This window comes from Scyliorhinus canicula, chromosome 1, assembly GCF_902713615.1.
Source record: "Scyliorhinus canicula chromosome 1, sScyCan1.1, whole genome shotgun sequence".
NCBI lineage: Eukaryota > Metazoa > Chordata > Chondrichthyes > Carcharhiniformes > Scyliorhinidae > Scyliorhinus > Scyliorhinus canicula.
The window spans coordinates 36,735,743-36,762,778 of NC_052146.1; the positions used below are offsets into that span (position 1 = coordinate 36,735,743).

Genomic DNA, 27,036 nt, shown 5'->3' on the forward strand with positions numbered 1-27,036 from the left:
CTTGAGCCCTCACCCCCCCCCCCCCCCCCCCCCCCCGCCCCCTCCCCCGCACCCCGCCACATACTGATAGGGCACCCCTGGCCTGACCTTCCGTGTGGGTAAAACTGGGGTGGGCACAGTAAGAAGCCTTACCACACCAGGTAAAAGTCTAACAGGTTTGTTTCGAATGACTAGCTTTTGGAGTGCAGCCTCTTCATCAGGTGAGACTCACCTGATGGAGGAGACTCACCTGATGAAGGAGCTGCGCTCCGAAAGCTAGTGATTCGAAAGAAACCTGTTGGACTTTAACCTGGTGTTGGAAGACGTCTTACTATCTTTGAACTGAGTGGCTTATCAATTTCAGAGGACTGTTCAGCATTGATGTGGGTCTAGAGTCACTCTGGGTAAGGATGATGGATTTCTTACCCTGAAGGACATTAGCGACGCAGATGCGCTCTCATGAGAATTGATGATAATTTAGTTTCATAGTCACCATTAGTATAAACTAGCTTCCATACCATCTAATTATAAAAAAGTTAAATTCCAGTTTTCATGGTGGGATTAGAATCTACGTCCACCAGAACATTAGCCTGAGCCTTTAGATTACTAGTCCAGAGGCATTACTAGTATGTCACCATCTTCTCATGCAAATTGTGGTTAGCTTCGAGCTTTTGTGCTGGTTTAAATTGTGTTGGAAGCTGGCCCTTCACACAAAACATGCTATGGCCTTGGTCAGATTTGTAACATTGGGGAGCTTTCAGTAATTGTGCGTGCTTTACAGGCTTTTGCGAAGGCGCTAACGATTGGCATGTTTTAAAAAGTCCTGCAGATAATTATTTCCTGGATGGAAGAAACTGACAACGGTAACCCAATTAGAACCTGAAAATGGTTCAGTACGCTTTTGAAAAGTCTCTTTAAAACAGGGTTACTCCAAAGAGTGGATTTGACAGTGTGATTAAAAATGCTTATTTTTTTGTGATTAGCCCATTTTCAGCTGTATTAATCAAACTGCACAAAGTTGCCACGAATATGTCAAGGATATTTTGGAGCAATTATTTTAAAAAATAAATTGGGTGGGATTCTCCGTCCCGCTGCACCCGTTTTCTGGTGCGGCGCGCTCCCGCTGGTACCGGGACCCTCCGTCCCAGCAGCCGGCCAATGAGGTTTCCCATTGTGGGCACCCTCACGCCATTGGGAGACCATTGGGCGTGAGTGCGCTGCCGGCGAAGCGCAGGATCCTTCCGACGGAGAATCCCACTCATTATCTTTCAAAATGTTGCCCTACAGGGGCTGGTACATGGCAGCTTATGCATTCACCGGTATGTAAATGAGTCTGAGGGGAAGCATCCGTAAACCCAAAACACTGACTGTGCCCAAAGTTCAAACTCAACCATAAAATGTTTGGCCTGATTTTAACTCTGTGTACGTGAATCAATTTTGGGTGAGTTAAACGCTCACCCTTGGGGCGGGGTGGGTTTTCCGGGACTGTCCCGGGACTGGAAATTCCTGCCCGAGGTCAGCCGGCCTTTAAATGGTCCATCAGATATTCCGTCCCACCCATGGCGATTCCCGTGGCGGGCAGGATTGTAACATTTACACCTTTTGTACCAGTAAAGGTGGCAATGAAGGTGTTCAGTTGTCGGGAAGAATGCAAAACCTTCGTGAACGTCCCTTTACTGAAGGAAAACTACTGTCGTTACCCGGCCTGGCCTAGATTGGGCTCCAGGCCAACACCAACGTGATTTGACTTGCTTCTGCCCCAAATTCACTTAGTTGGTTCAAACCTCCGCAGTATGGCTTCAGAGGATGGCCCACCACTGCCGTCCCACGGCAGCGGGAAATGAGCATCAAATACTGGCCTTGCCAACGCTCCCAGAAACAAATGAAAGTGCTGCAAAACTGACAGGCCAAGGGAACGGAAATGAGAATCAGAGAGATGGTGTGAAAAAGTCCAGCAAAGGGTGTGAGGCATGCCCAAGCAAACTGTGAAAGATCTCTTCACTGGCAGTAGATGTAGAGCTGAAGCATGTGAACCACTCCTCACTAGTTTGTGATGAGAAATAGCACCCCCACTCAGAAATGCAACCTACAATTAATCCTCCTTTTTACAGAGCCATTTGTAAGAGAATCTTTAAAAAAAAACCTCCAATTGTCTCCATGGTAGCAGAGTTATCACCTTCGGGCGAGGAGGCAAAGAATAATAATATAATAATAATCGCTTATTGTCACAAGTAGGCTTCAATGAAGTTACTGTGGAAAGCCCCTAGTCGCCGCATTCCGGTGCCTGTTCGGGGAGGCCGGTACGGGAATTGAACCCGCGCTGCTGGCGTTGTTCTGCATTACATGCCAGCTGAAAGGCAGGAAAATCCACTCTCTCTGAGGAATACTGTAGGATTTCTGTACTCGGATTATATTTTTAGTATACATTACTGCTGCAAACACAAGATTTGTTGATCCAGTCCCCCCAATCTACTCGACACCAGCTCTCCTCCCCCCCCCCCCCCTCCCCCCCCCCCCCCACACACACACACACACACACACAACAGGTTTATTTGCGGAGTGGGGACATCGGGAGGTGTGTGTGTGTGTGTGTGTGTGGGGGGGGGGGGGGGGGGGTCGGGGGGGGGGGGGGGGGGCAGATTTGCCAGGCAGGTTCACTGGCTGTGACTGGAGTTCCGGATGGGTTTAATGGTAGGCCCTCCATTACATTTTGGCTGCTGGGTTTCTTTAGTGGGCAGCACGGTAGCATTGTGGGTAGCACAATTGCTTCACAGCTCCAGGTTCCCAGGTTCGATTCCGGCTTGGGTCACTGTCTGTGCGGAGTCTGCACATCCTCCCCGTGTGTGCGTGGGTTTCCTCCGGGTGCTCCGGTTTCCTCCCACAGTCCAAAGATGTGCAGGTTAGGTGGATTGGCCATGATAAATTGCCCATAGTGTCCAAAATTGCCCTTAGTGTTGGGTGGGGTTACTGGGTTATGGGGATAGGGTGGAGGTGTGGACCTTGGGCGGGGTTCTCTTTCCAAGAGCCGGTGCAGACTCGATGGGCCGAATGGCCTCCTTCTGCACTGTAAATTCTCTGCCTAAATTCTTTGACATTGATCCTCAGCAGCCAGATTGTGAGGCTATCTGACTGTTGCCTGGGTAAGCATGTGGCACCAGGCTGCGTCTGGGGTCGTGGACGTAAGTGGGGAAGGGGGGGCGATGCTGGTCAGAGAAGGCAGGTAAGAGTGGGATTGCTCTAGCCCCACAAGCAGTGACGGAAAGGCAGTTGCCTATTACATTCAGCCATCCTTGCCTCCCTTTTGGCTGCTGGGTTTCCTGAGTCCCAGGAAACACGGTCGGCTTCATTTAAATCTGACGAGAGATAAAACTGTAAAGCGTGGAGTTTCCTTAAAATGACCAACCCGCCTCCATATTTCCCATCCCAACCTGCCTCTGCTAAAACTGGAATTGGGCATTTTGGGATCAGATTTCCCATTTTCTTATTTTTAATCTCCATCATTTGCCTTCTGCAAGCCCCCCCTATCCTTGGATTCAGAATCGGCCCCCGCCCACCCCACCCCAAAGGTTGAAATGAATATAGATGGGGAAAGTAAAAGAGAATTGGGGAATGTGTTGGGTCAATAGTTTCACATTTATTAAAATAGTGAAAGGACGGGATCCGAAGGGGAGGCAGAGAGCACAGAGTCTCACTCTATGCAGATGATCTGCTCCTCTACATCACGGACCCATAAAGCAGCATGGACCGAATCATCGCGCTCCTGAAAGAGTTTGGAGCCTTCTCGGGCTACAAACTCAACGTGAGCAAAAGCGAGATCTTCCCAGTACACCAGCAGGGGGGGGGCAGCACTAAAGGGGCTGCCATTCAAACAAGCCCAACACAAATTCCGCTACCTGGGGATCCAAATAGCCCATGACTGGAAAGGGATCCACAAATGGAACCTCACCAGCCTGACGGAGGAAGTTAAAAAGGACCTGCAAAGATGGAACACATTCCCGCTCTCCCTCGCGGGGAGAGTCCAGACGATCAAAATGAACGTACTGCCCAGGTTCCTCTTCCTGTTTAGATCCATTCCGATCTACATCCCCAAGGCCTTCAAAGTGCTGGACAAACTTATCATGGCGTTCGTATGGGGGGGTAAAAATGCTAGGATCCCAAAGAAGGTCCTACAAAAAACAAAATCCAGGGGGGGGGCTAGCCCTCCCGAATCTACAATTCTACCACTGGGCGGCAACAGCCGAGCGAGTAAGGGGATGGATCCAGGAGCCAGAAGCTGAGTGGGTGCGTGCGGAGGAGGCCTCCTGCATGGGGACCTCCCTCCGGGCCCTCGCCATGGCAGCACTCCCATCCCCACCCAAAAAACACTCCAGCAGCCCAGTGGTGACAGCCACCCTCCAATCTTGTAACCAACTGAGGCAGCAATTTGGCCTGACCAAAATGTCGGACAAGGCTCCCATCTGCAACAACCAGAGGTTCACACCAGCACTGACTGACGCCACCTTCAAAAGGTGAAGGCAGGACGGGGGGACACTGACAGTCAGGGACCTATACACGGACGACAGGATCGCAACACTGGACGAATTGACAGTGAAATTTCGGCTATCTGGGGGGAACGAGCTGCGGTACCTCCAGCTCAAAAACTTCCTACGAAAGGAGACAAGGACGTACCCACAACTGCCACGACAGACACTACTGGAAGACCTACTGCACGTAAGTATCCTAGAGAAAGGGAACTGTAGCGACTTGTATGACCGACTGGTAGAAAGGGACGACACCGTACTGGACGCAACAAGAAGGAAATGGGAGGACGACCTGGGATGGAGATAGGGTGGGGACTCTGGAGCGAAGCACTACATAGGGTCAACCCCACCTCCACGTGCGCAAGGCTCAGCCTGACGCAACTAAAAGTGGTACATAGAGCCCACTTAACAAGAAACCGTATGAGCAGGTTCTTCCCGGAGGTGGAGGACAGATGCGAACGGTGCCAAAGAGGCCCGGCCAACCACGCCCACATGTTCTGGTCTTGCCCCAGACTTGTGGAGTACTGGACAGCCTTCTTCGAGGCTATGTCCAAAATGGCGGGGGTGAGGGTGGAGCCATGCCCGATAGTGGCGGTCTTCGGGGTTTCAGACTAGCCAGATCTATTCCTGGGGAGGAGGGCGGATGCCCTTGCCTTTGCCTCCCTGATCGCCCGCCATAGAATCCTGTTTGGCTGGCGGTCAGCAGCACCGCCCAGAGCTGCAGACTGGCTGTCCGACCTCTCGGAATCTCTCCAAATGGAGAAAATCAAATTCGCCATCCGAGGGTCGGACGACGGCTTCCACAGAACGTGGGAGCCATTCATGCAATTGTTCCGGGACCTGTTTGTGGCCAACGTACATGAGGAAGAATAGTCGGGTGGCCAAGAATCAGGGGAAAATAGATGGGAATTGGGGGAAGTTTGCCGGGGGGGGGGGGGGGGGGGGGGGGGGGGGGGGGCTACGGGTTCGTTATGGGGGATTTGATGGCTAACTAAGGCCCAAAACCAAACTGTAAATAAATGCCAATAAACATGTGCCTCGGCCATATTGGGGAATGTAAAGTATGTATGCCGGTTAAAGGGGGGAGGCCACAGTTATTATTACGAAGATGCTTACCTGTAAATATATGTTTGCGTGTTCTTTTTTTTTTCTCTCTAACTATTTGTAATTTGTTCAATATAAAACATGAAAACTAAATAAAATACATTTATAAAAAAAATAGTGAAAGGACACCGAAGGGTCAGTGTTATTTTAGTAACTTTGAAAACACAGCCACACTGTAGGAATTGAGGATGAGAGTAGCAGTAAAATAAAGGGCGCTGTGTGAGGTGTGCAGTCTGTGATCCATGTGAATGCTGGGAACCTGCGCCCATTCTAATATTGTAGTATGTGACAAATGGCCCAATAAGGTTTGCCAAGGTTTTATTGAGGTTTATGATAGATTTTATCACTGGTGATTGTTTTATTCAGATAGGGCTGAGAGCCACTAACTTTGAAGTTCTTTCAAAAGACCTCTCTTAGATATCTGTGCGATCATTTGAATGTTTTAAAGAAATTGTCTAATTTTAAAAGCGTCAGTTTTTCTGAACTGTTGCTGGGAAAGCTTTGAAGTGCTGAAAATGTTCATTTTGAAGTTGCAGTGATATAATTCGCAATAGCGTGTCATGTAAAATGTCATTACCACTGTCCCGTCAAGGATAATCCCCCTGTGGCGGGCTCTCCGGCAGCCGGATTAGCCACGCATAACGACGTAACATCGGCGGAACCGGTAGACCCCACTGACGGCCAATGATGACCCATCTCCGCTGCTGGGAAACGGGAGTTGTGGGAGAAGAGACAATCCTGCCAGGACAAATTTCTAACGACAACTCTCTGTATTAAAGTAACAAAAACAGGCCCCTGCCTTGGCACATAACAATTGGGTCCCAGCCCGGGAAGCTACAAAGGTGCCGGCCTAGGTCGGAACTGCAGGTTTTAAACTCTCCTTCTGCATCTCCTACTGGGCCAGCCTCTGGCCACTCAATAGGGGAATTAATCTTCCACAAAGTCTACGGGGAGATCTATTGACGATCCCCCATGTCCTTGGTGGTCACCATAACAGTGGTGGTAGGAAGCTTCTAGAAATAATAATCCTGAAGAAAATTAACAATTAATTGGACAAGCATGGAGAGCCAACATAGATTTGTTAAGGAAAAATTAAGTCTGACTATCGTAACAGAGGATGAATGAGGCCAGTGTGCTTGATCTACATATGGACTTTCAAAAGACATTTGATGAAGTACCACAAATTAAGCTTGTTAACAAAATTAAGCCCATGGGATTAAAGGAACAAGAAGCAGCATGGATACCAAATTGGCTAAGGGTTATAAACAGTAATGTCATTGTTAATGTATGTTTTTCAGAATGGAATGAGGTAGAGTGGAGTTCACTAAGACTGGGCACCAGGACCTCTGCTGTTTTTGACATGTTAATGACTTTGGACTTGCAGATATAGGGGAGAGTTTCAAAACTCAAGGATGGAAGGACATTTTGAAGTGTAGTAAACAGTGAGGAAGATGGCAAAAGATTTCAAGATAATTAGACAGGCGGGGGAATGGATGGGCAAGTGGCAGATGAAATTCAACATAAGAAAGCATGAAATGTTACGTTTTAGTCGGATGAACGAGCAGAGGCAATCCAAGCTAAATGAAGCAATTTGAAAGAGAGTGCAAAAGGAGATTGACTGTGTCTACCCATCTTTGAAGGTGGCAGATCAGGTTATCGAAGTAGTTAATAGAGGATCATGGGATTTACAAATGGAGACATAGCGTACTAAAATCAGAAGGTTATAGGACACCTGTATCGTGTCCAATTCTGGGTGGCTCACTTGGGGAAGGAGGTAAAGGCTTTGGAGAAGCTACAGAAGAGATTTAGTGAAATGATTTCAAGGAGGAGGGGTTAGAATTAAATAGAGAAACAGAGGCTGTTCTTCTTAGAGCAGAGAAGGCTAAGAGAATTGGTAAAGGAGTTTAATACCATGAAGGGCTTTGGTAGCACAAAGATAGAAAAACTCCTACTTGCTGATGGGTTGATAACCAAAGGACAAAGATTTAAGGTGAATAGCAGAAGAATAAGAGGTCGCATGGGGAAACCCTTTATTCATACAACATGTAGTTCAGATCTGGAATTCATTGACTGATAAGATGGTTGATACAGATTCAACAGTAAGGTAATAAAACTAAATTAGCTAAGTACTTGAAGGAGATAAATTAGAGAGACGTGCTTGCCGTACTGGCAGCCCTGAACAGGTGCCGGAATGTGGGCGACTAGGGGCTTTTCACATTAACTTAGTTGAAGACTACTTGTGACAATAAGCGATTTTTATTATTTTTAGGTGAATTGGACATTGTGAATTCTCACTCAGTGCACCCCACCACGCGCCGGAGTGTGGCGACTAGGGGATTTTCACAGTAATCTTTCATTGCGGTGTTAATGTAAGCCTACTTGTGGCACTAATAAATTATATGTGGGGGAGTGGAACAAACTGCCGCCTTCCATGTTGCACTATTTCAATGATTTTGCGAGATGACTAATACCATGGTAAAATATAATACAGAAAATCATTCTAACAGTCAACTCTGTCAGAAGTGAAATTTAAGTCCAGATCTGTTTTCGCACATTGGTATCTGACAATTGTAATAACTGGGCATGGATTTTCAATAAATGCTCGCAGCCGTTTGCTGGAGGCTTTGCAAATGTTTTAAAGCGCCAATAATTTTATTGGATGATGTTTTGTGATTTAAAAAAAAACTATAATGTTTTAGATCATTTATCTCTCCTGGTCTGTTGCAATAAATCAAGTTGAGCATTACTAGTGGAGTAACTGCACTTATACCCAGTTAGTCCACAGCGATAACTATTCGCATTCTCATATTTGAGTGGTTGCCAGAAGAATGTATATTCATGGGCTTGCTTGTTGGCAGCCGTGATTTAGAAGGTTGCAATTCAACCGAGCAGTTTTGATAATATCATAGGGCCCAAGAACAAAACAAAGCTTTCTCGATATTGGCAGATCTCTGAAATCCACTTTGAGCCTTAATCTCACTACCAGTTAATGGTTAATACATTTAATATGTACCAAACCTCTTTTTTTTGAAGTGGTGCCTAGTTTCTGCGTGTTGTGACACGAAGTGGCAAAGCAGGTTCAGATTCCCCACCCTATCCGCCCTCCCTGCTGAGATTCTGCAGAGAGGAAAGATTAAGGGAAAAAGGGATGAATTTAAAGGATTTTTAAAGATTTGCCGATTTTGTAACGCAGATGTTTGCATCCTTTATTAAAGCAATGCAAAAACACAAATTTAATCCAAACAGCTGTGTGTTGCTTCAAGTAGTAACATCAGCAACCATGAATTAATGAATGATATGACGGGAAGGACACATTAATTATGATATATAAGCAGGTTGCCGGACAGATGGCAGGAGTGCACGTATAGCTGATCAGTGCTAATATATAACTAAAGTAAATCCAGTTGATAGGATTGCACCGAAGGTTTGTGAAGCTCGACATTTTGCAAAAGTATACTGATACCAAGTTCAAATGATAGGAGGCATGCATGTGCATTTTGAGGGTTAACACATTGTAACCCAAATCAGGGACAGTAAATTGAAAGAACGTAAGGCTTATATTTTATCTCCCATGAGGTGCAAAAGCCACTTTGTTGGAGGCAGTTGTGCCACTAGTACGTTTGCTTATAGATGGAATGCCGGAGGCAAGTGGAAATGGGGCACATACACATAACTATAAACAGAAGCTCTGGGAACCATTGGCAATAAACAATACTTTTGGAACGGCTGATTGTTCCAGAGGCCAATAAGTCAAACAGTTGATTGAAGGATCTGACATTTCAGAGCTCGTAAATGATGGCATTAGGTTTTGTTTGTTTTTAGAAAATTAGGATTCTGGAAACATGCTTGAAAATAATTACAGAGTTGCAGCTATTTGCTAGAACTGATTAATAGTGGCTTGCGGGTGATTTTGTTGTCAAGCAATTAGTATCTATTGAAATATTGAGCTTTTGGACAGGTTGTGGTGAATTACATACTGTGGTGCTCGCTTTACTCTATTTTACATTTACGTTTTACATTCATACCGCGTTGCGGAAACGCACTGCTTTGGTTTTGGGTTTAGGTGAACTGGGTGGTTGTTTTCTTTTAAAAATCGCACTCAGTTATTGAAAGCTGCTTGTGACCAACTTGGGGGAGATGGAGTGGTTAAGAAGCTATACAAGAGGGCTCAAATAATAGAGACGAGAGCCTAGAATTCCAAGATTAAAGAAAGCTGTTTTTTTTTTGTTTGAGGGCCGCATGCAGGGTTGGAGGGGGTGGTTGCTCATGTGGGGGCAGAAAGGTGTCAAGGTGGGGGGCAGGGGTTGGGGAGCATTGGTGTCAACTCACCTGTGCTGTCACGGTGTAGGTCGTTGGCCTTCATACAACACTGGAGGCCAGTTCTCTTGGTCACACTCCCCAAGCTCACAGCCGCCGCCCCTTCATCCCAGGTGGCACTGGCTGCCCTGTGGCTCACCCTCGGAGACCCTTAGGGGAACAGGACATCCCTCCTGGCCTCCACCGCATTGAGGAGCCTCCCTAGGTTTGCAACCTCAAATCCAATTAACATTGAATAGCGTTGCCGGCCTTGCCGGGCCTCGTGGCTGGGGGCACTTTGCAGCAGTTTGCCCTCGCTACCACACTTAGAATTCTTTCCGGGGAATCGCCGCCTTGGTCTCTGATTCCTAAAGGGTAGACTCTCGTCATCTATACTTAAGGGTCAGGCCCCTAAGCTATGCCAGATGCATACCTCCAGCAGTATGGCTGCCCTATTGTTCAGCAGGAGCGAGACAAGAGAGCAGCACTCACTTATACGGGGTATAATTGAGACTGCGTCTTGCATACTGTGTGCAGTTCTGGTCTGCTTATTTAACGAAGGATGTAAATGCATTGCAAGTGGTTCAGTGGAGGTTCACCAGATCGATATCTGGAATGAGCAGTTTGTCTTATGGGGACAGGTTGGAAAGGCTGGGCCTTCTTTCACTGGAGTTTAGAAGAGTGAGGGGTGACTTGATTGAACTGTGTAAAATCTTGAATGGCATTGACAAGGTAGACATGGAAATTATTTTCTCTCTTGTGGGTGAATCTGGCACTGTTTTAAAATTACGGGTCTCCCTTTGCAGGACAAAGATGAGGAGAATTTATTTTCTGAGGGTTGCACAACTTGGGAGCTCTCTGACTGAGAAGGCGTTGGAAATGGAATCACTGAATATTTTTAAGGTGGAGGTGGATAGAATCTTGTTGGGCAAGGAAATCGGGGGGGGGGGTAGAAATGTAGAACTCAACACAAACACAAATAGGTTTGTATATTAGCTGATCTAAATCTCCTTTCTGTGAAAGGTGGGCAAGCTGCTGTGAGGTGGCACTTTTTTCCTGTGGACTGACTAAGAACTAGAGATAGCAAAAATTAAAAGGCAAGGGGCGGGATTCTCCGATCCTCCGTGCCAAAATCGCTCTCGGCTCGGGGGCGGAGACTGGGGGTGTCAGACCCACCATCGGGTCCGACGCCTTCCCGCGATTCTCCGCAGACTGGGGAATCGACGGCAGTCGTGCACGCGGTCAAGTCGCCGTCGGTCATGGCCATTGAAAGAGGCCCCCGCGGCAATTCTCAGCCAGCAGCTGGCCGAGTTCCCGCCGGCGTGGTTCCCTCATGGTACCACCCAGCGGAGCTCGGAGTGGCGGCTGCGGACCCAGTCCAGGGCCCTGGTTGGGGGTGGGGGAGGGAGGGCGGGGGGATCCGTCACCGGGGGTGGGGGGCCTCCAGGATGGCAAGGCTCGCGATCGGGGGCTACCGATCGGCGGGCGTGCGCAATCTGGGGGGGGGGTCCTATATTGTTGGGGCCTATATTGCTGTGCGGGTCCGCCATGTTGCGCGGGACCGCCGCTGCAGGCAGCCGCCATGCGCATGCGCGGACCCACAGCCGGAAGTGCAGGGCCCTGTATCGGCAGCCGGAGCTGCGTGGACTACTCCCCCTTCAAATCGGAGAACCACTCTGGACTTTCTCCAGGAAAGTCCAGAGTGATTCACGCCCATTTTCCCGGGGGCGTGGAGACATAGCCCCATTTTCAGAGAATTACGCCCCAGGTTCTGGGGATTCCTAGGACTTGAACATAGAACTTCATCATTGAGAAAGTCAAGTGTTGGGTGCCAAAATATATTTGACGGGATGCATGCCTAGTTTGAAAACTGCCCCAAAGTTCACTTCAATCAGTAAAATTTAGAGTTATCAATGTTTGTGGCAAAATGTCCGCATTCTTAAATACAGGAGGTACCAGTTCTCAAATGGGAGTCTAAACAATTGGGTGAGTCAAATGAGCTGAAAGGGTTTTAGTTCTGTACGTTTTATTTTATCCCCAATACAGCATTATTTTCTTGCACACTGCTGCAATCAAATGGTTTCTTAGCAGCATGGAACTTTTTGGTAACAGATGCGGGTCATTTCACTCATCACGTAGATTTCCTCTTGATCTGGTACAGCAGACATCAAAGTGAAACTTTAATGACCAAAATATCACTGCATTATCCAGTCATCAAGCAATAAATTTCAGAAACCACAGATTCCCCGGGAAAGTTAAGTATAAGAATACCAGGTGATGAGATCTATCATGCGGAATTAGTGAGGTCTTACGACACTAAAACTCAGTAGAAATTTGAGTTAAACTTCTTGGATGCAAACAAGAATCTTTATTATCGCTATTTGATTACATAAGAACTAGGAGCAGGAGTAGGCCATCTGGCCCCTCGAGCCTGCTCCGCCATTCAATGAGATCATGGCTGATCTTTTGTGGACTCGGCTCCACTTTCCGGCCCGAACACCATAACCCTTAATCCCTTTATTCTTCAAAAAACTATCTTATCTTTACCTTAAAAACATGTAATGAAGGAGCCTCAACTGCTTCACTGGGCAAGGAATTCCATAGATTCACAACCCTTTGGGTGAAGAAGTTCCTCCTAAACTCAGTCCTAAATCTACTTCCCCTTATTTTAAGGCTATGTCCCCTAGTTCTGCTGTCACCTGCCAGTGGAAACAACCTGCCCGCATCTATCCTATCTATTCCCTTCATAATTTTAAATGTTTCTATAAGATCCCCCCTCATCCTTCTAAATTCCAACGAGTACAGTCCCAGTCTACTCAACCTCTCCTCATAATCCAACCCCTTCAGCTCTGGGATTAACCTAGTGAATCTCCTCTGTACACCCTCCAGCGCCAGTACGTCCTTTCTCAAGTAAGGAGACCAAAACTGAACACAATACTCCAGGTGTGGCCACACTAACACCTTAAACAATTGCAACATAACCTCCCTAGTCTTAAACTCCATCCCTCTAGCAATGAAGGACAAAATTCCATTTGTCTTCTTAATCACCTGTTGCACTTGGAAATCAACCTTCTGTGACTCATGCACGAGCACACCCAAGTCTCTCTAAACAGCGACATGCTTTAATATTTTATCGTTTAAATAATAATCCCGTTTGCTGTTATTCCTACCAAAATGGATAACCTCACATTTGTCAACATTGTATTCCATCTGCCAGACCCGAGCCCATTCACTTAACCTATCCAAATCCCTCTGCAGACTTCCAGTATCCTCTGCACTTTTCGCTTTACCACTCATCTTAGTGTCATCTGCAAACTTGGACACATTGCCCTTGGTCCCCAACTCCAAATCATCTATGTAAATTGTGAACAATTGTGAGCCCAACACGGATCCCTGAGGGACACCACTAGCTACTGATTGCCAACCAGAGAAACACCCATTTATCCCAACTCTTTGCTTTCTATTAATGAACCAATCCTCTATCCATGCTACTACTTTACCCTTAATGCCATGCATCTTTATCTTATGCAGCAACCTTTTGTGTGGCACCTTGTCAAAGGCTTTCTGGAAATCCAGATATACCACATCCATCGGCTCCCCGTTATCTACTGCAGTGGTAATGTCCTCAAAAAATTCCACTAAATTAGTTAGGCATGACCTGCCTTTTACGAACTCATGCAATTAGGAGAAACTTAAATCTATTCTCAATAAAGTCCGGCTAGCAAAAGGACTTAAAGAGACGTAACTTATAAACAATTTAACTTTCAAAATAATACAGAAATGGTTTCTTGCTTACGGCAAAACAGCTTGCATTTACTTCAAGAGTTAGAGTAGAAAAGTGAAAATATGAAAATAAGGATAGCGAATAGTTTGATTAAAGTATAGAATGATCCTGGATAAAGGTAGCCGTACGGACCATCATGTTTAAAGGAAAGCTTATCAATCTTGAGCCATCTATCTACACCTCTGTCGTCCTAATTGGTTTGGGTTAGAATCAAATGTATTTGATTCAATGGTTAGCTGTCAATCCTTAATGTGCAACATAAGTTCTGAATGTTTCATGTTTGAATATTTGTGTATGTTATGGAACACGATTCTGTGCTATTATCAAGACTGGTTTCTACTGGATTTCTGCTGACTTCGCTTTATCCACATTATGATCAATAGTGCCTTCATGTTGCTGTGGTGCCTGCTTCGTCCTTGATCTGATTACTGGTACAGCTCATGTTTTAATGTCAAATTATCTTTGAAAATATGTTTGTTAGAACAGTGGCTTTTTCATCTTTGCTGAGTAAAAATGTTGTTTTAATCTCCAATGAGTTTATGCATGTGTCAGGCTATTTGTGTCTCTGTTGAAGCTGTTGTGTTTTATCATGACCTGAGGTTATGAGTGCTGAAATCCTCAATTTAAAATGGTTATTAAAACTGGGGCTTAATATTTACACTAAGTGGCCTTTTACCTATCAGATCTATCAGGAAATAGTCGATTCCTATCACCAGGAATTTCCCTGAAACCAAAAGTCAATATGTGATGGTTTTTTGTGATTCAGAGATTTTGCGTTGGTGTCATTGGTGCAAACTCCTCCAAGTTTCTTCTGTTTCACTTTTATGTTCGTGCTGTGTTTTTTTGCGGCATTTGCAACTACTCAGTTCTGACTTATTTAGACCATTAAAAAAAATAAACTCTCCCATAAAAAGTACCTCTCTGCAGACGACTTGTATCTGCCTGTTTCATAGAATTTACAGTACAGAAGGAGGCCAATCGGCCCATCGAGTCTGCACCGGCTCTTGGAAAGAGCATCCTACCCAAGGTCAACACCTCCACCCTATCCCCATAACCCAGTAACCCCCACCCAACACTAAGGGCAATTTTGGACACTAAGGGCAATTTATCATGGCCAACCTACCTAACCTGCACATCTTTGGACTGTGGGAGGAAACCGGAGCACCCGGAGGAAACCCACGCACACACGGGGAGGATTTGCAGACTCCGCACAGACAGTGACCCAAGCCGGAATCGAACCTGGGACCCTGGAGCCCATCATTGGTACCCAAGCCTTCAGCTACAACAGGAATCCCTCCTTAAACCTCTCTGCCTTTTTACTTCTCCTCATCTCGAACTATTCTAGTTCTGCCAGAGGCTGCTTAAAAACGACCTCTCCGGTCAACATTTTGGTCATCCGTCTTAATGGGCCGGATTTTCCTGATGTCTTTTGGACAGATGTCGGGACCAGATGGGGGTCCTGAACCCACATTTGCCTGCAGTCAGAGCAGGGGAGCTGTTTTCCCCAGTGAGCCTCCAAACTGACAGTCCTCAGGCTCTCTCACCTATTAAAGAGTGTTCCCTATGATGCTGGCATAATCACAGGCAACTCCAGACGCTAAGAGGCCCCAGTGAGACAGTTGGATGCTGCTGAGGCATGTAGGGAAGAGTGAGGCCACCTTTTCACGGAGGATTGAAAATAATTAAATATTTCAGAGGGGCCAAACAGGCAGGCCCCTTCGATTGGTTGGGAAAGCCCTCCAGTGGCATTGCTTCAGGCCACAGGTACGACCTTTCCTGCCCACAGTCCCTTTTGGGGAATGGAGCCTTGATTGCAAAAGCCCCCACCCCACCTCCCCTGGAGTGGGGTGCCGGGGGCTACTCTACCACTAGTAAAATGCCAGTGAGCTCTTTAAATGCTCCTAATGAGGACATTTAATGTTGCCTCCGACATTGCAGCGGGCACCGATCCATATTCCTGCCTACTCTAGGGAAAACTTTCCTGCTGAAGGGAATCTGTAGAACATAGAACATAGAACATAGAACAGTACAGCACAGAACAGGCCCTTTGGCCCTCGATGTTGTGCCGAGCAATGATAACCCTACTCAAACCCACATATCCACCCTATACCCGTAACCCAACAACCCCCCCTTAACCTTAATTTTTAGGACACTACGGGCAATTTAGCATGGCCAATCCACCTAACCCGCACATCTTTGGACTGTGGGAGGAAACCGGAGCACCCGGAGGAAACCCACGCACACACGGGGAGGACGTGCAGACTCCGCACAGACAGTGACCCAGCCGGGAATCGAACCTGGGACCCTGGAGCTGTGAAGCATTTGTGCTAACCACCATGCTACCGTGCTGCCCAGAATTGAACCTGGGACCCTGGCGTCGTGAAGCCACAGTGCTATCCAATTGTGCTACCGCGCTGCCCCTGTAGGTTCCGCAATATTCTCCTGCCTCTATTAACGTCATCATGGGGCCAGGAACATTCTGCCGAATATCTCCTTATGTAAATGGGTGTCCAATTCTGTTTTATTATGTTACAGGCACTATATAAATGCAAGCTGTTGTTATATCACTTTCTGACCCACAAGTTCTTGATATTTTTTAAAATTTATTTACGGAATGTGGGTATCGTTGGTTAGGCCAGCATTTATTGCCCTTCCCTAGTTGACCTTCAGAAGGTGATGTGAGTTGCCTTCTTGAACCGCTGCAGTCCTTGAGGTGTAGTTACACCCACGGAGCTGTTAGGGAGAGAGTTCCAGAATGTTGTCCCAGCGACAGTGGTGATAATTTTCCAAATCATGCATAGTGACTTGGTGAATGGCTTGGAGGGGTAGCTCCAGATGGTGGGGTTCCCAGGTATCTGCTGCTCTTGTCTTTGATATAGTTATCTGTCAGTTGTCTTTCTGTGGCCTGTGACTTCTAAATATCAAGTCATTTTTTCCTCTCTGAAAAATGAAATTAAAATTATTGTCACGAGTAGGCTTCAATGAAGTTACTGTGAAAAGCCCCGAGTCGCCACATTCCGCGCTTGTTCAGGGAGGCTGTTACGGGAATCGAACCGTGCTACTGGCCTGCCTTGGTCTGCTTCTAAAGCCAGCGATTTAGCCCAGTGTGCTAAACAGCCCCATATGTGTATGCCTAGTAACATGATGCCCCCAAAATGATTCAGGACTGGCATTTATACTTTATACCAAGGAAACAAACAGATGGTTAATGAATATGAAGTACTGACATTTAATGATATTGTTAATATTAATGGATTACTGAAGTTTTCTGTCAAATATTCCTAACTTTGAAAACAAAAATAGCATCTAGTCTCATAAAATCATGCAATGTTTTCCACCTGACCAATAGTTATCTCTCAACCAACAACACCAGATCACATTGATTGGTTAGCAGTTTCCCAAAGCAAACCAGGACATTTGTGACAGAGGCCATGACAGGAGCTTGCACGTGGAGACTTTTAACAAAGGGAGGCTGTTGCACTGCACATGGTTCTTTCTGGCAAACCAGGAAACTCTCCCACTCTTACCGACTGTCACAGGCACCTTGGAAGGAATTGCAGTTTGATAATTAACCTGCTTGGCCACTTTGTGAACCCACCTTCCATGGCTATCAAGCCCTGGAGTAGGACTTGAAACCTAGATCTTCTGGTTCAAAGGCAGGACGCAATGCACTGCAACATAGGGCTTCCATCCGATTATGCTAACCGATTGTTCACTGATGTTAATGGGACTTTGCTGTGCAAAATGTGAAGCTGCATTCACCTATGCCACAACATTTTAAAGAATAATGAATTATTATGTTGTGCTTTGAGAAAACCCTGAGTATCTGAAAGGCGGGCACTTTCATTCTTAAAACAAGGGGAGGGGGGGGCGATTCTCCGAGCCCCGCGCCGGGCCGGAGAATCGCCACGACGCCCCGACACCGGTGCACCATTCTCCGAGGTGCGGAGAATCAGCGCCATTTGCGCCGGCGTGTTTGACGTGGTGCCGGCTGTGTGCCGCTGGAGTCGGCTGCCGATTCTCCGGCCCGGATGGGCTGAGCGGCCGCTCTGATACGACAGAGTCCTGCCAGCCCCGTTCACCCCTGGCCGCTGCCGGCGGGAACTGAGCGGGAACGGTCGGGGGGGTGGCCTGTGGGGAGGGGGAGGGGGCCTCCGATGGGGTCTGGCCTGCTATCAGGGCCCACTGATCGGCAGGCCGGCCTCTCTCACCGTGCTGCCCCAGGCCAGGCATGCCGTGCAAACTGCCATTAGCAGGACGGGAAGGGTCCGCCGCTGGCCAGCGCCACTGCGGGAAAATCTGCCTCCGGAGGGCGGGAAACTTCCGGCCAATGTGTTTTTGAGAAAGATGGGAACTACAGTACATTGCAACTTTTATAATTTAGAACTGTGTTTAATTATCCTGAATGGATCCTATCAAGGCATATTGCCCATTCTCAACTCCACTGATTTCATACAAATCACACTTGCTTCAGCATTTATTAAAATTGGATTGTAATATATCTAATGGGGTTAGCCGAAGGATGTAATACTTAGAGCTTAGTTAATTTTAACTGTATAAATTGGAGCTAAAATTGTTTTGTGAATAACTGGTTAAAGGAGGTATAACTCGTGGAATGATCTTTACCTCTCCGAGGAGAAAAGGTGAATCCGAGTCTATCTAGATTAGTGTCTGAAGGATTAGACCACAGAAACGTTGTCTGTGTTTCAATTTGCTTGGATATATTTTGCAATGGTTTCGTATTGCTGGATTAAGTGCCAAGAGCAATGAAATGTGTCACTAATCCATTTGGTTCTCAGGGTGCAGAAATTTAGTTTTAATCCGACTATTAATCCAAACTTGCTTGGTTAGACAGGAATGATTCAACCCGAAACATGAGCCTGCCTTATCTCCCTCACAGATGCTGAATCTCAGCTGTCTATTTCCTGCATTTTCTGTTTGCATTTTGGATTTTTCAACATATATAATTACTTTGTTTTTTTATTTCGTCTTGTTACAGTTTTTTAGTTGACACTCTGTAAAGCCATTGCAATTGGTGTGGAGTTACTTTTTAAAGCGATGACACATAGGACTCCAGCTCAACTGAAAGTTCAGATAGTCCCTGATTGGTCAATCGATCATAGATCATAAAACGTACAGTGCAGAAGGAGGCCATTCGGCCTATCGAGTCTGCACCGACCCCCTTAAGCCCTCACTTCCTCCCTATCCCCGTAACCAAATAACCCCACCTAACCTTTTTGGTCACTAAGGGCAATTTGTCATGGCCAATCCACCTAACCTGCACGTCTTTGGACTGTGTGAGGAAACCGGAGCACCCGGAGTAAACCCATGCACACACGGGGAGAAGGTGGAGACTCCGCACAGACAGTGACCCAACGGGGAATTGAACCTGGGACCCTGGCGCTGTGAAGCCACAGTGCTAACCACTTGTGCTACCGTGCTGCTCAGCGTCCTGAGGCGTCGTCCATAGCCTGAAATCTGGGTCCTTCAACCCGGGCAAAAGCTGTTCTTTTCAGACAAAACGCTTGCTTTTTAAACAAAATGCTCGGATTTTAAACCCAATGCTTTTCAGAAGACATTTTCAGCTGCCTGCTGGGATTGTACATTGGTTTGACTCAAAGTCAAAACATCGGCACACATATCAGAAAGGAGCTTGATCCCCACAGTCGCACGACCTGCGGGACTTTCATTGCTCAGGCAAGCCCGAGGGAATGGTATAGAGGGCTGGGACTTCCTGATCGCCTCTGAATGGGATCTCTTTGGGGCTCAAAATATAAATGAGGTATTAGATAAGGAAACAACGGCTCTTGTCAGTATGTCCTTTACTGTGGAGCCGCGTTGTGGGAAAACAGAGAGGGTTACAACACTGTGGAGGAAGATGAATGAAACTGATTACTCACAGATTGGCGACGCGGGGACTGGTGGGAACAAGCAGGAAATTATTTTGTTTCTAAATGAGAGATGTAAGAAATGGGTCAAGACAAGAGGTTAAAATCAAAGAAGTAAAGAAGAATGAGCAGAGTGATGATGATGTACGATAGCCTGAAGGATGGGAATTTGTATTACAAGGCAATGGAGGAAATTGGGATGATAGATTTCTGGTATTTCAACCAGTGCAAATACCGATTCTCGAGATGAGATTTTCCTTAAAGAAACGTCAGGAGTTGGACAGGCGAGACTTTATAAAAAGACTAATTTGTTTTAAACCCTCAAAAGCGTAAGGGTGATATGTACATTTGGGTGGAGGAGTGGAAGCTGACTTAAATGGGAAAATTCTTTCCACTTTCTTTTATGTTTTGATATTTGTCATTAAAGTCGCCAAGAAAATGTTTATTTTGAGAGATGACAGGATCGATTTTCACCTTGCCCTCATTGTAGACAGGCAGTGATGATGGCTGCAATGACTTATACTCTTCGCTCCTGCTACTCTCCCCTAAGCTTGCAATTTGAATCAGCTCTTTTGAGCGGGCGAGTGTGACAGCCGCCAGAAAGACAATGGCGTCCTTCTTTACTGATGGAAATTGGGCTGCAATCTGGGTCTGGGGTCCGGTTGCAATTTTAACTTAAGACCCGCCCGGTGGCTCCCCTGCCAGGCCAACCTGGTGGCAATGCAGATCCCAGACCATAAGGGAAGGGAAGTCATTTATTAACTTTTTTTTGTTTCTAGTGATTTGGGAGGGTCGGCTCCTTGTCCCAGGGTTCCCTCCCCATCTTCCCCGCCACAGTAGCTTCCTGACTCTCTTCAACGCTATATTGTTCAGCTACTGGAATACTTGTGACTTTACTGTATTGTACAAAATGATGAAAGACGTGTATTTTATTATACAAATAAGGGCAGTAAGATCGTACATTCATCAATCGTACACTTAAATTCAACAGTAGAGAAGAAACAAGTTTCACTTTAACAGGTATCTTTAATAGCAGTGATTTTCATTTCATTTTCATTTCCTACCAACCTGACAGTCTTAGCTTGCTTGAATACACAATACCCTTCTGTTACTTTTCCCATACTTTTGTATTACTCAATGCAAGAACTCAAGAAACGGATCCAGCACCAGGCCTCTCAAGCCTACTTCGCAATCCATTATGATCATGGCTGATCTGGCACTGTGAGGCCACCAAATTGGTGCCAAGTCCAGTCACTGTTTTGCTATTCATTTATTGGCTATATTTACCCCTGTTCATAATGTGAACATAAAACAAGTTTCCTCCTCCACTCCAACTACGCTTTATCATTAACATGAGCGACCAGGGGACAAGATGGCCATATTTCCATTGGGGACATTGGTGAGATCCATGCTCCTTCTTTTGGCAATGGAAATTTCACGCCATTCCTGTGGAGGGGAGCGGCAGAAACATTCTGCACTGTGTTGTCATGACAATGCTGCTATAATCTACACAATGGCCTCTTTGTGATACAAGGATGCTTCTCAACACAAGTGAATCTGTGCGTTTGCCAGCCACTATTTTAAACCTGTGATAATCCCCTTTTAAGGCTTTGACCACAGGTACCAGTGATGAAAGCATAGTTCAGAACGAAACGGTGATACTATTTTAACACACTTCGTAATCAAGTGGCAGTAAAACATACTGCTGTGTGTGTAAAACATGGCGAGGAGCATTGAATCGCTCCATGTGTCCATAGTTTAGGGAAACAGCTCTGTCTCTGTTGCGACTATAAATATGCATTGCAATATTCAATTGTGACTTTAATGTTTTGTAACTATATCTGGCATTTATAGGAAACATTTTATGACAGAGAAATCAGGCAGCCACATTCAGTTTTTCCATTCTCTGGTACTAATTTGGAAGCATTTGTCACAACAGCTACATGGCTATTCCATACAACGAATCGAGACAAAACACTGGTGAAACCACATCAGTAAATCATTCCACACATATTTCCATCCTCTCCACATCAGGCCCGTATGGAGGAAAGATACCAACGGTCATTTCACAGCATCAGGCCCAAACGCCTTATAAATTCAACTAGAAACAAAACAAAATGGAAATTTTAAAAAAAACCTCAAAACTGAAATTAGCTGCTGATTCCAATCTTGAGGCCGTGAAATAAAAATCTATAAGAGGCCCAGAGAACGCATAAATATTGAGTGGAATGAAATCAGCAGGAAGGGGGAGACGGAGCTGGGATAAAGGACCATTCACCTTCCTGATTTCCTATTTGTAGCGATACCAAACAAATGTGTCCCTCTTGCACATATGTGATTTCAGTTTCCATAGTGAACTGACAAAAGCTCTTCTCCAATCACCAGAGAAGATGACACAACAGCAGTGAAAACACTGGTGTGTGGAGGGATTTATGCCTTTTGAATAACCACCTTCACCTCTGCCCTGTGAAGCTAAATTACTGTCTTTTCTTGCAACATATTAGAGTCAGTCCTGTGATAATGTTGGGTGCAGTTTTGATTTACTTCATTGAACTATCACAGGTTGTCGAATCGGCAGAAACCCACCAGTCTTTGAAGAAAGATTTCAGGCAATATTTGTACTTGTGCCTGATTTCTTCCTTGGAGCACAGGCAGAAGGAATATTCAGCACCTTGTCTACTGTGCAAACTGCAAACATCAGTTCCTGTCTATGAGCAATATTGTAGAAAAGAAACACAGTCATTTGGGTACGTTATACAATAGTTTGCGAGATTCACTGATCTGTGAGGGGTTAGTGAGGAGGCGTAAAAGATATCCTTGTGCAAGTTGGTCATTAAACCTATACTGTACTACTAATAAACATTATTTTTTTCAAATAAATTTAGAGTACTCAATTTCTTTTCCAATTAAGGAGCAATTTAGCGTGGCCAATCCACCTACCCTGCACATCTTTCGGGGTGAGACCTGGCAGATACAGGGAGAATGTACTAACTCCATACAGACCCAGGGCCGGGATTGAACCCGGGTCCTCAGCACTGTGAGGTAGCTCTGCCAACCACTGCTCTAACGTGCAGATTTCCAATGTACCTGAGGCTTTGGGATTCAATCTCTTTGCCTTGGGGACCTCTGGCGAGTGCCGTTTGGGGTTGGTCTCCACAAATGGGAATGAGGCTAGCGGCCTCACTCTAATATGCAGATTTGCCAAAACGTAATCCCGCCCATTGTGGGCGGGATTGTCCTTGCAACATCTCGCCAGATTGTGTTGAATCTAACGAGGTGTTGCGAGTCGGGTGGATCCCGGGAGCGGGGTCTACCGGCTTTCACCAGGCACATTGCGCCGCAGTGAGATGCTTTTCCAGTGTTGCCGGAAGATCGTGCCCAGAGTATTAGGAACTCAATTAAAATGGCAGCTTATATTCTCAGTGCTCGGGTTATTGAAGTCTCCTTTTGGCACTTTAGCTTATGATAACAATGGAACAAAGTTCTGCCACAGTAAAATGTGATGAAGATCTTCATACAGACCATATCATATTGCACAATTAAATAGGACCAAAGAAAGAAATAATTGCATTCATACAGTTACTAAACAGTTCACATTCAGTGCCTGATTTATTCAACGGAAATGCACACATAAACATCACACAAATCCAAATGAAATTCGTAACGAGTTAATACATTATTGGTAATAGCAATTGAAGGGGGTGGGTGGGGGCTGTGTGATCGAGACATTTGAAGCAATTCCCTACTCTTTCAAGTTAGGAGAACCTGAACAGCTGCCTGAATATGAACTCAGCATCATATCTCATCTGAAAGACAGCGCCATCACAATGTTCTGATCCTTCGATGAGGTGCTCCATTCCTGGAGAGTGGGTTGTATAATGAGAAGGGTTTGCTGACTATTAACTGTTTTCATGGCTCTTTAAAACAATTATATTCAATCAGTCACATGATGTAGTTGCCGCTGATATGTCCAGCATTTGTTCTTCATCACTGTTTGTTCTTGAGTCTTGTTGAACTGCATTAGTCCTTGAGACGTAGGTACACCCACAGTGCTGTTAGTGAGCGTGTTCCAGGATTCTGACCCAGCGACATTGAAAGAACACCAATATGGTTCCAAGTTAGGATGGTATGCAACTTGGAGGGAAACTTGCCGCAGGTGGTGTTTGCATGTGTCTGCTGTTCTTGTCATTTCTAGATAGTAGACGTCGCTGCTTTGGAAGATACTATTAAATATGTCATGGCGAGTTGCTGCTGTGCATCCTGTAACTGCAATGGACTAATGGTGAAGGGAGTGATTGGGGGGCAATCAAGTGGACTGCTTTGTCTTGGATTGCGTCCATTTTGAGTGATGTTGGATCTGTTCCCATTCAGGCAAGTGAAGTGTATTCCATTGCACTCTGGACTTGTACCTTGTGTGTGGCAGCATAATTTCAGCATCATTCAAGTCCATTGGACCTCCAGATAATAAAGAAGCAAGCCTCCTATTATTGCCCAAGCCTATCTCTGGACAGAGTCTAGACAATCTTCAAATACATTGCACTTCCTAGTATTATTGAAACACTTGTCCAAATGTTACTGAAACGCACCTCCAGGTACTACTCAAGACGATCCCCATAGGTTAGCATCTGGAGAGATACGTGGGTGGGATATTCCAGCATTTTCTGCTGGCAGAATCGAGCCTTGCCGCCAGGAAAGCCATGCAAAATGCTGTAGACTTTGGTGGGACAGGAAGAGTCCAGAGTCGGCCAATGGCGAGCTTCCTCTGCTTGGGGGAGGGAGGGGTTCGGAGCGGGAGGGGGGCTGGAAAATTCCAGCCTGGTGTTACTCAAAGACATACCCAGGTACCAATGCATTTTATTTCCAGGTATCACCCAAATGTACCTGGAAACATAATACCTCAGGGTATGGGGAGATGATGGTGTAGTGGTAATGTCACTGGCCTAGTAATCCAGAGGCCCAGTCTAATGCTTTGGGTTAATGGGTTCAACTCCCACCATGACAACTGGTGACAAGTACATTCATAAATCTGGAATATAAAGCTAGTTTCAGTCATGGTGACCATGACACACACTATCATCGATTGTCGTAAAAACCCATCTGGTTCACTAATGTCCTTCCGGGAAATAAATCTGCTCTCCTTACCTGGTCTGGCCGACACGTGACTCCTGACCCACAGCAGTGTGGTTCACTCTTAACTGCCCTAAATATAGCCTCAGAAACCACTCAGATCAAGGGCAGTTAGGGACGGGCAACAAATGCTGGTCTAGCCTACGGCGCCAACATCACATGACAGAATAAAGGAAAAAAATCCTTGAGTGATAACTGGAGATATAACAGGTTAATACCTCAAGGCACCCTTGGATAATGGCGAGAGATGTAATGGGCTAAATTCTCCGATTTTGAGGCTATGTCTGGAGGATCATGGCGTTTTGCGTGGGAAAACATGGCGCCAGCTGTGCGTGGACCTGACCTGCCAGATAGTGCCCCCTTGGCCACCACCCACAGGTCCTCCCAGCCCTCGCCAAAGTCCCCTCCCGGCCAGCGGCACGGCTCCCGCCCGACTGTGGGGTGCTGGACACGGCTGGGACCACACGTCAGCCACGCCGTGAACCCGGCCTTCTGGTGACATCCTGAGGCTGTCCCAACATGTGCGGCGCATAACCTGCGTAAAACAGGCGCTGCCCCCGATTCGATCATAAAAATGGATTCTCCGCCCAATCGGCGATTACAAAATCGCTGTTGCGAAACGGAGAATCTCGCCCATTCAGCTCATCCCTGAGGAATTACTCCATGGTATCCTGAGGTTTTAACCAATTGTAGCTTCAGGTATGCATCACATATTCAGGTATTGTTCAAGAGAACCTCGTGGTGCTAACTCCTAGTGTTCGGAAAGCATACATCCTGGCAGGCCAACTAAAATACAGGTTGGTAGAGCGAGAATAGACACACCAAGTAATTAAAAATCTGCATGCATATATTGTAGACTGGATATGATACTGGATATTCTGGTGAGTAGTGAATGACCGTAGCCTTTCCCATTAGAAATTGAATGTGCACTCGATACGAATTAACAAAAGCAGTACATAATTGGTATTTGATCTGAATTTGTATGAACCATAGGACCTTTGGAAGAATAATTCATGCAAAACTAGCTACCTCTGAATAACAGGTACAGGGAGACGAAGAAGCATGGGCTTAGAACAAACTTTGCGGGGTGACCTAACTTTCTTTGCAATTATAAATGTGATGGGACCTATCCTTGCTGTTCAATCCATGTTGGGGCATCTGGGGAGCCCTGCTTTTGGTCACTGCTTACTCCTGGTTTTCTGCTCATCAAAACACAAAACAAATGATCATGTGTTCAGATATTCATTTGACAGAACACAGGATTTTGCTGATATAACATTGACAATATTTGAAATATATTTAACAATCATCTAAGCTCTGTAGTAAGTCAGTAAAAGCAGCCAATCTCTTATTTGGTGGAGATCGAAATGGTAACAGGGATGAGGATTTGTGGTTTGATTCATTGCAGTGACGTAACCTAGATTTTTGCTGGTTTTGATAAATGGGCTCTCTTGTGGATAGAAAAATGGTGTGAAAGGCTAGAACTAACTGATTCATCGTTTCCCTTGGAGCTGCACACATCAATAGAACACTAGTTAGAGGATGTAGTGTATATAATGTGCCACATGTAAAATGACTGCCACGTGCTAAGACTGGTGTAGGAAAATGTGTTCCATAGGATCACACATTGAATGTAGTGTGATTTTCCAATGAGCTGGTTTTTGCTACTTCTAGGATTGCACGTAGACTTGGACGGGATTTACCGACCGTCTCACCACATGGCAGAGGCAGCCCGCCAGTGGGATCTACCGACCCTACCATTGCCGACGGGATTTCCCAGTGACAGCACTCCTGGTCGCTGGGAAACCTGTGTGCTGGCTTGTGACCGCAATTTCCTGTCGTCATGGACAGCCGGTAAATCCCGCCCTGTATTGTGTTATGGATCGGATAACACATTGGCTGGAGTGTTCATTTGAGGATAATGCACAAACTGGAGTAAGTTATATATAGGAGATTCCATAGACAAAGGGTAGTATTAAGTTAGGAGACTAGGAGCAGAGCAACATAGGAATCGCCTGTTCCACCATTCATGCATGGTCTGTGAACTAAGTTAATTTACCCCCTATCCCTTAATATCTTTGTTCAACAAAATCTGTCAATCTCAGTTTGAAATTTAACAATTGATCCAGCATCAATTACCCATTTACAGAAGAGAGTCCAAACTTAAGTTGGAAGATTCCAAGTACATTGTAACCCATGTGAGCAAAACTACAAAGCTTTATTTCACTTCAGGTTGGAAAACCTCTTTTAGCAGGAGGACCATGTTAAGGTTGCTGTCTCCCTCTGGTTCTCTTCAATGTTCATACCAGCTACCTCCCCCCCCACCCCAACAAAGTCA

General features: G+C 45.9%; 1 protein-coding gene across 1 annotated transcript in view; it reads left to right on the forward strand.

The window, feature by feature from the left end:
• The window catches only part of LOC119956755 (E3 ubiquitin-protein ligase DTX1-like), a 311,656-nt gene that overhangs the window by 46,142 nt on the left and 238,478 nt on the right, over positions 1-27,036 (forward strand).